Source organism: Pseudophryne corroboree, chromosome 11, assembly GCF_028390025.1.
Source record: "Pseudophryne corroboree isolate aPseCor3 chromosome 11, aPseCor3.hap2, whole genome shotgun sequence".
Taxonomy (NCBI): Eukaryota; Metazoa; Chordata; class Amphibia; order Anura; family Myobatrachidae; genus Pseudophryne; species Pseudophryne corroboree.
This window is the reverse complement of record NC_086454.1, coordinates 70,687,297-70,701,730: the sequence shown is the minus strand read 5'-3', so window position 1 is coordinate 70,701,730 and position 14,434 is coordinate 70,687,297. Positions and strand designations below refer to the sequence as shown.

General features: G+C 40.9%; 1 protein-coding gene across 1 annotated transcript in view; it reads left to right on the top strand.

Moving 5' to 3' along the window:
* LGR4 (leucine rich repeat containing G protein-coupled receptor 4) overlaps positions 1–14,434 on the top strand; it is a 172,005-nt gene that overhangs the window by 42,777 nt on the left and 114,794 nt on the right. The window lies entirely within an intron of this gene.

The window sequence follows — 14,434 nt, the reverse complement described above, 5'->3', positions numbered from 1 at the left end:
AGCATTTTGTGTACACACTATTTCAGCAGCCCTCGGTATAGTCTTTTCCCCCCTTTTCTTTAAGTTTAGCAAAACAGGCGTGTAATTCGTTATTGAGCAGAAGCAGTGGGGTTGCTTTGTGCAGGTCTTAATTAAGGGCTTTGTAAGCCTCAACAAAAGCGAGTTGAAAAAAAAAGTATTGCATAGGGCTCATTGTTGCGTGTCCCCATTCGCCTGGCTTGCTGGCCGGCTATTGGTTCACGGTGTGCTTTCTGAACATAACGGACACTTTTGTTTGTGGCTAACGGGGGTGAAAGAAGCCAATTATTGGCGCTTTTATGCTAGTTTTTATTTCGTTTTGAACTCCGTTAAAGGGCAGCTGTGAAATGAGGGAAATAAAAGCCAATATCGACTGAGCTTACACTTGGTCCTGTGGTAACTTAGAAACTTTTTGCTGTTTGGATGTTGCAGTGTTTTATAGTTAAGTTTCATTTTTATGCCTAATTAGCATTTGATAAGTGGGGATCAGGTTTACTTGTCCAGCAAAACGGCAAATCTTTAATGTACCTGGAAACCTTCAGGGGATTTATAGTGGTGATCTGTTCACAAATGGATTTTGGCAATCTGATTTTATTTGCGTAGTATTTTTCAGCTTGGTAACACAATAAGTGACCTTTTTATAACCATGTGTACTAGTTACAGTGATTTAAATTAATTTCAGACTGGCAATTTATTTGTTATTTTCTAATGTAATAAAAATAGTAATACAACAAAGAAAATAACAAGGAGGCATTAAACCTCAGTTTAAGCACATCACTTAGTTGTGCATACATAATATATACTGTGTGTGTGTATGTGTGTGTGTGTGTATATATATGTATATATATATATATATATATATATATATATATATATATATATATATATATATATATATATATATATATATATATATATATAAATAAATATATATATATATATATATATATATATATATATTATAATTGTGATCGTTCCGGTATCACGCAAAAAACTGCTGGATGAATGTGGATCACGTTTTGTATTATCTCAATGTGACATCAAGGAGATTAGCGCTTTAAAGGAAAAAACAGATGCGCGACACTCTGTGTGCAGGCTCCTCAAGTCCAAAATTACTATATGTATATAATAACTTTTTGGGGATAAATCTACTTCTAGCAACTGTTTATGAACAATGGAGACTTTTTTTTTTTTTTTTTTTGGAAGACATCCACGTGAGAGAAGTTGCAGACAAACGCTAGTAGTAATAATAATAATAATGGCTAGTGGGGAAACAGATTATCAGGCCGACAAAGTATATGTAGGTATGAAAACAAAAGTTTGGGAGCATATACAGGTGTCCGCTTCTAATCTATGCGACTCGTGTTTCAATAGGACCTGTGCATATAGCCATATCTTTTAGACAGTTTTCTTCTGGGCTGAGTAACATGAACTCAGTAAAGAAGTTTATTAATGAAATTGCACCTATATTCCTTTGTTTTGTGTTTTTATGTTTTCTTATTACCCCATATGATGCCAGTGCCCAGACGTGTTTACGGGACATACCACAAGCCGGCAGTTAGGTAGCTAACATGTCCCTATTTTCTGCCATACTGCATCAAATCTTATCCGGTTTTTCCCCCAGCTTGGTTGAATTAATAAAGTTAAATAAAAAGTATTTTGGACACTTTGTGACTTGTTCCAGTTGACTTTGTGTGTGCAGCTATGTCATAGTTTTTTTTGCGTTGATCCTTCAAACCATATTTACTTGATGGTTCTTACTCCTTTTTACCATCAAGGCTTGTGTGTTATGGCATCTGATGTATTATCTTCCTTTGTTTCATATTGTTTCCTTTTTCTGTCCTTCTGCACAGAACACCTCAGAGTTGTGTTTAATTACTACTATGCATTTTTCATTGTTTCCTACTGGGAGGTGAAGGAGGAAGAGCAGATCAGCTACAGGGCTAATCACCCACTTACAAATTGCCGCTTTGTGACTTGCTCCAGTTGACATTGTTTGCTTTATACTTTGGCTAGAAGTCAGCTGCACTTTATACTGTGCATGCCAGTATTTGTCTTCTGCATGCTGTCCCTGCCATCTTGGACACTTGTAAAGTTCTAGGTGAGTCAATAAGCTACGGCACATGGAAAGTGCCATCCGCTGTCTGTAAGAAAGCCCAGGACTCGGCAGCCATTTACATCGGTGTCCTCTCTGTCTTTTTGTTTAAAGACTGGTGATCATTAAATGCAGGGGTGCTCAACATGCTGCCTTCCAGCTGTTGTGGAAAAACAAATCCCAGCATACCCTGCCACAGTTTTGCTCTTAGGGAATGCTGAATCTCTGGCAGGGCATGCTGGGATGTGTGGTTTCCCAATAGCTGGAGGGCCACTTGTGGAACACCCCTGTTTAAATGCATTTTACAAGGGTTTTAACCCTAGTCGTCATATTTAAAGGAGCTCTAAAAATAGAACCCACAATTCTTAGTGACCCCCCCCCCCCCACCCACCCACTTGAAATCTTACAAACATTCTGTTGCCTAGCATCTTTACGAATGCGTTCTTAACTTGAACTTAGCGTAAGCGTATGGTCTGGAAATGCTCCCGTGGACATCCAATCCCCTGAAAATGGTAGCGACAAACGTACATTGGACATGTATGTGTTTGGCCATGTATTCTCACTCGCTCGCCTTTTACTTTGCGGTGAAGGGACCGAGGGTAGAGCTTCTGAATGTGCATTGTTATTTTTAACTAGTGTATTAATAGCGGTTTAGTCTTACAGTTACTGTTGGGTTAATAATAAATGATACAGCGTTTACTGCATATGAGTGAAGTAAAGACTTAAGTTTGCAAGCAAGGCCCTCTAACCCCTCTGTAGTGCTCAGCCCTGTTTTATTAGCTCATTGTTTCCAATTGTAAAGTGCTGCGGTATGTCAATCAATGTTAGTATTAATTATGTTGTCCTTTTTTCTTATTTGAGGTCTATTAAGCAGCTATACTGTAACTATCCTGCAGTTATTGTCCTAGCACCAGGAGCTGCACAGTGCTTCATGGTGGATGTAGCGCTCCAAACAGCGCTTTGCCCTGGAAGAGAATCAGCCAAATTTACCACTGAAATGTTGTAAATTTATTTTTTAACCATCCTCTGCCTAATTAGCTCAGGTCTCAGAACACTGCATTCACGGACTTAGTACCTCTGGATGAGAATGTGTGCTCCATCAAACATACTAACCTGAGAGATTGGCCCTTATCCTGGGGATGTAGCAGAGAATCATTTGTAATACAGGTTGAGTATCCCATATCCATATATTCCGAAATACGGAATATTCCGAAATACGGACTTTTTTGAGTGAGAGTGAAATAGTGAAACCTTTGTTTTTTGATGTCTAAATGTACACAAACTTTGTTTAATACACAAAGTTATTAAAAATATTGTATTAAATGACCTTCAGGCTGTGTGTATAAGGTGTATATGAAACATAAATGAATTGTGTGAATGTAGACACACTTTGTTTAATGCACAAAGTTATAAAAAATATTGGCTAAAATGACCTTCAGGCTGTGTGTATAAGGTGTATATGTAACATAAATGCATTCTGTGCTTAGATTTAGGTCCCATCACCATGATATCTCATTATGGTATGCAATTATTCCAAAATACGGAAAAATCCCATATCCAAAGTACCTCTGGTCCCAAGCATTTTGGATAAGGGATACTCAACCTGTAATCGCAATCTGCTCTTCTTCTTTTTTTTTTTTTTTTTTCCTTCGTCTTCCCTTTCCCCGGGGGTATTTAGTGTTTTTCTTTTCCCTCTCTTGTTAGTCTAGTAATGTGAGTCTTATCTTAAATACCTGACCCCTGAATTCATTATCTGCAACCTTTCTAGCAGCCAGTGTGGTGTGAATGGCATACATTCACAGTGACTCTCACCAGGGTAATGGATCTAGGAAGAGCTCCCCGCCATGTGAACTGTCGGTTAACCCATTTGTAACCATATTGCAAGCTAATTCTTTTTGCCGGTGTAACCATTACTGTTTATTGCAATGAGCATTTCTTATGCATGGACTAAAAAAAACCACTTGTATAACAAAAGCTTTATCTGCATAAACCGATCATACGTTTAAAGAAAAAGCCTGTTCAGTTGTATTACATCTGAAAATGCGCTAGACCAACCATGGCTGCATCATGCAATATGGGTAATTTTAGGCTGCCCCCCCCCCCCCCCCCCCCTCAAACTACGGTAGATGTTTATCATATTTTGGGACAGATTTAGTGGACAAGTTGCTAAAAGCAATCAATCTGCCTTGAACTGTCCTTTTTCTAGCACGGCCTGTAAAGTGACAGTTCAAAACTAATTGGTCGGCATGGCCAACTGCTTCTCTCTCTGCGATTTCTGTTTGATGATCCGACAATCTTCTTGATATTTTTAGCACACACACACACTAAAGGCCCCCATACACTAGAGCAATATTGTGCCTTTTGGCACAATATCTACGCATCGGGCCGACTTATCGCGAGTAAGTGGACCACATCGTATGTGGTCCACTTACAGTTACGATCTGAGGTGCACTCTTTGGGGTCGTATGAAGGACTTTAATGTAAGATCTGGCCCTGTTGCTTGCGATGAGGGTGCATGCAATCTAATGTTAGCACATCGTGAGTGAAGGTTCCCTGGACTCGCGATATTGCGAGTGTAGGTCTAGTAGCTGCCTGCGGCTGGCAGGGAGTTGAAGGGGTATGCACACACTATATAACATATGAGCCTTTTGGACAATATCTTCTGTCAAGTCTAAATGGTTGTATTATCAAAGCTGGACAGATTTGGACCATTATATCCACAAAATGCTAATATATACACGCTACACGATAAATCAGTCCAATCTTCCAATTATTGTTAATTTGGCCCAAAAATTGTATAGTGTGTACATAACTTTAGTGGCGTGCATGGCCCAAGAAAATGCTTGGAGCCCCTTATGGTCTTAATCCATTTCTGGGCCTCGTACAGATCTGCGAGATGTAAAATTGCTGCACAAAGCAGTGGGGAAGGTATTTCCTGTTTGTTTCCGGTTATTATGGTGCAGTCTCATTGGCTGGTAGCATTTATTTTTGGATTTGGTTGAATAAACTATAATTCTTTTATAAATTTGAACTTATTTATGTTTTTAGCTTTCAATCACGAGTAAATTTATATGCGGCACAAATTGGCACACTTCTTCTTTCTTTTATTTGATATAAATAACCCAGCCTTTATTGTGAGTGGAGGTAAGGAACTTATAAGAATGGGCAGTGCAGTGTTTGTCTGTGCACTAATGATGCAAAGTTTTTATATACTGAAAAACTTTCTTAAGAAAAAAAAAAGTATTAAAAGTTGTCTTGGTTGAATATATTCACTAGAGGGGGAATTCAATTGTTTTTGGGCGCCCGATGGGCAATAGTCAATTGTTTTGTCGATGGTGCCCATTACTTAACGCTTGTCGCTCCCAGATGCACCAGGTTCAGATGCATAAAGCCGCTAAACCTGTGCAAAGAACTGGGTGCGTTGGGTTTGGGCATCCAAAAGCCCAACTTTGGACTTTCTGCTCACATCCTGAAGAGGGTGCGAGCAGAAATAAAGGGCGCCTGGGGAACTCTTCCCCCATTGGCAGAACAATTGAATATTGCCCATTTTAGGGCATAAAACAAAATGAATTACCCCTTTAGGGACTTGTGGCATTACAGATGCACCCATTGCCCTGCTACAGTGTTCCTCGGCTATTGTGTGCTAGTGAATTATAGTGTATTCCCTTATTTTCACTAATGTTGGTTCACATCACAAAATGGCCGCCAACCTTTATACGTCATGGTAAAACAATGCATTACATCCTAATAGCCATTTAGCATGGTGTAAGTTGAGATTTTCATCCTTAACATTTATTTAGAAGACACTTTTATACTCTTATTTGGTCTTTATTGAAGCCCGTTAATGCCCACTGGGCTTTACCTAGATTCCCTTTGATAATTTTATACATGCATACACTTGGGGGGGAATTCAATTGATATTGCTACCCAATCTCCCGTCTAAAGTGACGGGAGATTGCAGGGGAAATATTCAGTTGATGCTGTTTATCGCGCCGATCGTGCCCATTAGTGTCGGGTAAAGCAGCTAAACCCGAGTAAACTAATGGGCGCAAACGCAAAAAGTGCTGTTTGGGCACACAAATCGCTGACTTTTTGCACGTTTCAGCTTGCCAGCACAGACGACTGCGAACTGAAATGTGTCTCCCCGCGGCTCAACGTGCCCAAACGGAGCAACAATTGAATTGCTCCACGGACGCCATCTAGTGACAGCCATGGGGATAAACAATGAAATTCCCCCCTTTGGGTTTAATGCAACATGAAAATTTGGCCTGAGATGCCGGAGAATTGCTACATTTGTGCGCCCTTATCTTTTTATTAATTTTGTCCTTGACCGGTTTCAAAATATTTTATTTATGCTACTACAGCACTGATAAAAGGCAGGCTGAATTCCAGGACTAGTTTATTTCCTGTCGGGATAATTTTGTTTAGAAAGTAGATTTATTATGCCCCCTATCATAAATAAGTAATCAGAAAGCATTGTGTTGCTATGATACATAATCAAAACACTGCAATCAACCCATGCACAATAAATGATCCCTTCTTTTAAAGTCTGGTATAACATATTCCTAGTGAAAAGAGTGCCAAATACATTACATGTTTTCCATTTTAAGACTGTGTGTATTTCTCATGCTACTTTGGGCTATTTCCGTCCAGCATTCAGCATTTCCAAACCATCACGTCTAATTTAAAAGTGGCAATGCTTTCGCTGGCTCACATAAACCTTGTGTGTTGCTTTTATAGGATCTCTTTTCCAGAACCGCTGTGTACATTTTGTGGTGGAAACAAAAGTTATTTCTGTCGTATGCCAGCCCTCATAAGGTGCCAAGGGCTCTACGAATAAAGTTTGCTTGGTCAAGTGACACAACTAGTTTTTGTATTGTCACAAAATAATTCATCTGCACTTGCTTTTAGTGGCAAGCTGCTAATACAGGATAAAAATCCACATAGCATGCGTATTGTTTGAGAAGGAGTTCAAGAAATGCTTTCTGGATTGCTGTGAAGCTGATTCACGTCACCCAATGTCACTATGGTTTAAGTGACTTTGGCTGAAGTCAACTAGCTTCACTTGCACCCCTGTAGTACAGTATTTCCTAACCTCTGTTCTCAAGGTACAGTCCAGGTTTTAAGGATAACCAAGCTTGAGCACAGGTGACTTAATTAGTACCTCAGTTATTTTAATTTACAGATCTGTGCTAAAGCATGGATATCATTAAAACCTAGACTGTTAGGGTGTGTACATACGGAGAGATCCCTGCTATGTTCGATTTTGACTATGCGATTTCCCTTGAACTCCCCCAGAGACCAGATAGCACAGATTGTACAGATTTTGACTATCTGTGCTTGAGATTTTGTCTGTGTACGATTTTGACTAAGTGCCAATTTTGACTATACTTTGTACTAGATTGTACACTAGATAGTCAAGATTGACTTGCCTGCACAGTCTATCTAGCCTTACGATACCGACCCCACGGGAGCGCGCATCGGGATCGAATCTGTATTGCAAGCTGCCTAACACCTTGAGATATGCACTAACTTTTCATAAGATTTTGACTATATAGTCAAAATCTCACAGATTTATCTCACCGTGTGTACACACCCTAAGGCCGTGTACACACGGTTAGATTCGGACTTATCCGGTTCTCACTGTCCGACGGGGGGCCGGGTCGGCACTTAGCCAGTATCGCAAGCACATAATGAGTGTGCTTGCGATCCTGGTTCTGTGCGATTTTGGCTAAGTGTCAATCCTGACTATCTCTTCTATAGAGATAGTCAGTCAGGATTGACTTGCCTGCACAGCCTATTTTTTCGGCCGATGCCGACCGCGCGGGGCCGCGCATCGGATCGGGATCGCAAGGTGACTGTCACCTTGCGATCTGCACTATCTTTTCTTCCGATTCTGACTATATAGTCAGAATCGGAAGAAAAGATCTTACAGTGTGTACACACCTTTAGGATCAGATTCAATTTGCCGTGTTTAAATACCACGGGCTGATTGAGCTGCCAGGGCTAGCGACCCATAGGCTGCACTTAACGCAGATTTTTGTTTGAGCCTGAGGTTAGGCTTGAACAGAAATCAGTGTTAAATGTCCTGATCTCTGGTGCCGCAGATGTGTTAACCCGTAACTCTGGGAATTTATCCTGGATTCTTTGTGTTAATGCGCGTAATCTGGTAATTTACCACGTGAGGAATAGGTGCTCTAAATGAATAGCCTCTGGTGTTTAAAGCTAGAGGCTACCACCCTTTTCCGTGCGCAGTAAATTACCTCATCTAATTGAATTACCAAAGTTGTCAAACTATATGGCATAGAAGCCAAATCTGACCATATTCCAAGAACTCTGTAGCACATACAAAGCAAAAATGTCACGAGAACAGGTGATCGCCCCCAAATGAATGTAAACATAAAGTGATGTTAAGTCATTTCATTTACATGATTAATGTTAGTTTCCCTAAATGTTAATTACTCCAAGCTAATTCTACCTCAATGCCATAGTCACTTTTCCCCTAGCCCCCTGTTGGTAAATTACTGGTCTTTACTGTTGGTAGTATCTTACTGGGCGCTACTATTGCTGGAGTTAGCTGCTGTGTGTGTCATAGTACTTGCTGTTGCTATCATTGCTGACATTATTGGCCTTTATTAGTATTGATTATAATTAGACACTAATATATTACTATGTTAATAGGCATTTCTCTCCTTAACAGCTTATTACTGGCCATTTCTGTGAACTCATTTGCTACAAACAGTTTACTAGCATGTGTTGAAGTTCCTTAGGACGTGCCTCACAGTAACTGTGTTAAGCTCTTGGTCATTCGTGTGTGTCTGTGTCTGTGTGTGTGTGTGTGTGTGTGTGTGTGTGTTGTTAAATAATATACAGCCCTCAGGGGGCGCCAAGTTTGTGTGTGCGGCGACCAAACTTGCAGATTTCCCACCGCAGGTCGATATTGCAAGAACAACCCTGCTTTTATTTCATGTGGTGTGGAAGATTCTACTGTGAGGCATGACTAGTCTAGCACCCTCTCATGCCTCCGTCATAGCTTATATGTTTCCATAGACACAATCTGCCAAGTACAGAATACGTATTGTGTATGTTTAGATTGTAAGCTCGCAAGAGCAGTGCCTTCTCCCCTCATCTGCCTTTCCTTCTCTTACTTTATCTTATACTCAATACTCCCTTTAATGACACCTAACCCCTGGTTTTCTGTATATACCTTGTACAGGATCCCGGCGGTCAGAATACAGACGCTGGGATCCCGACCGCCACAATGCAGTCAGGGGGCTCGCCACAGGTTCTGTTCCCACTCCATGGGTGTTAATTGCTCTACAGCTTGATGCATTATTTATTTATTTATTTTACCTTGAATTCATTATCTTGATCGCCGACGAGTGCTAATGTAGATCAAGCAGTCCGCGGTGTTGTCCGTTCCTGTTAGCACTGGTCTTAAGGTTTTTTCTTTGTTTTCGGCGCATGCGCAGTTTTTTAGCTTCTGGCGCATTCGAAGTGTCTCAGGCCGGACGCCGGGTTTTCAGTGAAGGTAAGACATCAGGCTGTAGGCGGGAAACGCATCAGGCGCTAAGCATAATGGGTATAGACCCAGTGTGCAAATCATGCAACCCCCTGGAGAATCTCGACTAGTTTCGCCTGTCTCTAAGCAGGCTTCCTCAGGATGCTGAGGAAGCCTGCTTAGACAGGCGAAACTAGTCGAGATTGCAGAGACCCCAATTCTTTCTGTCGGCAGACACTCGTGATTTTTGCTTTGTGTGATTGAAGTAAGTGGCTTTTACATGCTTCTCCTGGGATAGAAACGCTATATGGACTCATGAGGTACTGGCCTGTTTTTGAATTATAATAAGACTGCTTTCCTGGTAAAAATATCCAGACTTGGTGAAGAACTGCCCCATTCAGAGCATTAAGGACTATGGTCCAGTGAATACTGAACACATTTGAAAATATCCGAAGACAATCTGAGTTTGTTTAGAGAATGATAAGTGAATAAATCGCTAAAATATAGCGTATCACTGACTGTGTATGTTTATGTTTTTGTGTGTTTTGTCTTGTGTTTTATTTCAATTTTTTGTATACCGGTATTAGGAATCACCATAATCGTTTTAGTATTTTTAAAATTGATTGAATAAGATACCATGTGAAGGGTTTCATATTTTACCTTTAATAAAGGAGATTTATTTCATCCAATATTTATTCTGTGACATTTGATGTTTGACAGTTTGGTTATATAGCCAAATAAGAAATAGGATTCATTTGATATAATCTAGCGCTGGGAGATATCCTTTTGTGTTTTGTGTTTCGAGTTATAGAGAGGATAGTGGAATCCTCTCTCCTTCTCCATAGCTGCTTTAACTTATCAAGTGAGGCAAATAAAGCGCAGTCCCCAACTCTCCTTTCATCTTATTGTGAATGGACATATAAAGTGAAAATAGTGCTGCTGTATAGGGACGCTCACATCAGTAATAAATAGCGTCTGTTTTGCAGACACAATGAGTTTACGCACCTAACTTGTTGAAAAATGGGACCCTAAAAACCCTCTGTTATCATGCCGCGTGTTGTTATAGTCAGTGATGGTGCCCACACGCCTGTTTTCAGACGTTCGGACAGACTTTTTATTTTATTTTATTTTTTTATGATCGTTGAATTGGTTTTCAGCCAACGACCCCCTCCATGTCTGTCCATCTCTGACTATTTATTTAGTATACAGTTGACCATTACGGGCCAGTTTAGAAGGGTTCAGTATGAGTTACCGATGGACGGGATGCCAGCGGTCAGTATACCAACAACTGCATCCCGTTCATCAGAATCCCAACAGCCCACCATTTAGCCCCCTAACCCTCTTTTCCCTACCCTAACCCTCCCTCCCTGGTTCCTAACCCTAAACTTCCCGTGCCTGCACTCTAAGCCTAAGCCCCCTTGTGGTGCCTAAATCTAACCTCTCCCCACCCCCGCGGCAGGACGTCAGCGCGTCCCACTGTCAGGCCGATCAGTATACCGGCTGTTGGTATTTTGACGCTGGCATCCCGTTTGACATTGGTATTTCGACGACGGGATTGTGTCCTCCCCCGTGATCCCAGCGTCAATATATCGACCGCTGGGATCCTGTTCATTAGCAAGCTAACTGCTTCCCGTGCTAGAAAGCTGGTGTTTAATGAAGTTGCATTATTTCCTCACTTGTTCCAGTCCTGTTCATAGTCAAAATCTATAATTGTACCATTTTGATGTGAATGTGGTTTTACTTCATTCTGTGTATGGTAAGGATGTGTCCTGTATTATGCCAGCACCGATCCATATTGGATTCAGGTTCTGTACACTGTTGTGACCGGCAGTGATTATTATGTATTGTTTTGTAGTATTCCTGGTTAAATGGTATCCATATACATTTTCAGAACCTTTGCAATCTGGTAGAAAATGCAATAGATAGCACCTATCCTTGTGTATCAATGCCTATTTCCCCATATATTGTAAGCTTGCGAGCAGGGCCTTCCTACCTCTGACTGTTTGTTATTACCTAGTTTTATCACTGTTGTTTACAATTGTAAAGCGCAACGGAATATACTGCGCTATATATGAAACTGTTGATAAATAATGAATATACATGAAAATAAAGTGGTTATTACTTTTCCGAATAAGGATTTGGTTGATTATGAAAAAATGCAAAATAAACAATAAAAATAGAATGATGACAGTGCGCTGCTAACAGCTGCTTTTCGGGTATCGCTAAATAGAGATATCTCCTCCCTCCAAATCAAACCGACAAATACAAACGTATAGGATACCACTGAACCAGCGCCAGTGTCGGACTGGGACATGAAGGGCCCACCGGGGGAATGCTTTTATAGGGGGCCATACTTAGGGGTGTGGACAGCCTACAAAGGGGGTGTGGCCAGCTTCCACAGAGGCTTGAAATACACAATAGTCTAGTGCAGTGTAATGCAACATATCTACCATGTATAATACAAGTGCATAGTCTGGAACCTGATCCCCAGAGGAAGGAGTGGGCCCTCAGGCAGTGGGGCCTACTGGTGGTTTCCCTGGTACCCCTGTGGGCCAGTCCGACCCTGACCAGCACTGTGTAGAGGTCAGAATAGTCGTTCTCTTGTAGTCTCTATCTTTTGACTCAATAAATACCGAAAACAGAGAGATACAGAACATAGTATAATACCATAAGGTTTAAAAATTGAATAACACATCATGACAATACATAAAAACATTCTGTGCTGAATCGATTTCTGACATAATGGAACGAACGATCTGTCAACTTAATCATACAGCATGTACTACTAATTGGCATTCACACATGGACTGAATTCTGTATAGGTAAGGACAATGGCTAATTACTAAGTGCAAGTGAGAACTGACATAGGACAGTTCTTATGAGCGTATGGACAGCAGACTTTCCAGCTGCTGCAAAGGAATATTTCTGGTGTCAGTCCGCCTCTCTGGTCTGGCATAGATCGTACCACGTCCTCCTTCTATCAGGCTTGTCCACTGGGGCACCCACGCATTCCGACCCTACCTGGGTCTTTCTCAAGGTAAGCTCCTTATTTCACCAGAAATATTCCTTTGCTGCAGCGGGAAAGTCTGATGTCCATATGAGCGATAAGAACTTAATGTTCTTGGCTCTTCTGGGGAGATTTATCAAATCTTCTACAGAGGATATGAGGAGTTAAGCTTGGTACACACTATACAGTCATCAGTTCAATCATCCAAAAATTGCATGATCGACCCGGTAATTGCATAGTCCGTATGCAGGGATGGTAGCCGATAAATGGCTTTCAAACGCTCCTGCAACGGTACGATCTGATGTGCTGCACATACTATCTTAGCTGTTGACCTCCCGATTGAAAGACCTCAGAAGAAAGCTCACAGTGAGCTAGAAATTGTCTAGTATGTATGGGTGCACTGTGATCTGATAATCACTCTGTCGCCTAAGAGCATTTATCTGCTAGTGTGTACCCAGAGGATCTCTAGATTCTGATTGTTTACTGAGCACAACGTCTCACTTGTCCCCATCGTGCTTGGTAAATGTCATTGCTACATTATTTTGTCCACCTGCGTTAGTACTTACCACGCCATACTGTGCTTTGTACCATAGCTGATGTGGCATTTCAAATGCTATCTAATACAGCATTCTGAAGTTGGCATATCAGGAGTAACCCACAAGGCATATATTTTGCATTTACATTTATGGAGAAGAGCAAAGCATATTTTCAAGGCCTACAATAAATTGTGATCCTCTGCTGTACAAGAAGTCTGCTATAAAGACATTGCGGCGCAAAGTCATAGAAGTCCTCCATATGTCATTAAAGATGATTTCTGCTCATTTTCTGGCTTACGTGGAAACCAGAAACACAGACATTTTTAGATTTCCCCAAAGTGTATATTACAATAAATCGGTTCTACAGCCCTATATTTACTTGGACTTTAAATCATAACTAAATACTTATTTAGGATACCGAACATGAGTTTTGTACACAGCTGACCTTTCAGTTTATCAGATTGTAGACTAGATTTCATGTCCTATGTCTTTTATTTTTTTTGTTATATTTTTGTTTTGTTTATACCACAAATTGAATTTTTTTTATAATAATACCAGTACCGTAGAAACGAAGTGCAAATGTGACTTGCTTTTATTATTGGAGTCATCTTGTTAATGTCAGTTGCATTTGATTTATGTAAGAACTCCATGATGATGCTTGCATGACCCAGAACTGGTTTATAACTTTATATAACAGCGTGGACTTATGGTAGTCGGCATCTATCCCTGATGACTGTTAAGTGGCTGGTGAAAGAGCTTTTGGGGGACATTTACTAAGCAGTGATAAGAGCAGAGAAGTAAGCCAGTGGAGAAGTTGCCCATGGCAACCAATCGGCACTGAAGTAGCATCTATGCTTTGCATACTATAAAATTATACAGGGCTGCTGATTGGTTGATGGGGAAACTTCTCCACTGACTCACTTCTCCGCTCTTATCACTGCTTAGTAAATGTCCCCCTTTGTCTGCTATGTTTTTAGAAATTTGGCAAAGTGATGTTACAACAGACGTCTTATATTCTGATGTCACTTGAAATTGCACCGTCCTTCATTTACATAGATCTAGGTCGCTAGCGTTATCTTCCTGTTGGTCGTGCAGCAGGACTGACGGGCGACATCGTTTGCGGCTGTGGGTACCCACATTGGGCATAGACACTGAGTGATAAGCCCAATAAGTTGATGCGATTCGGCCGGAAACGACACATTAGGCCAATATTGCTCAAATGTGTCCCCGGATTAAATGTCTCTGCACATGTTACATCTGCCCCACACGCAGCGAAT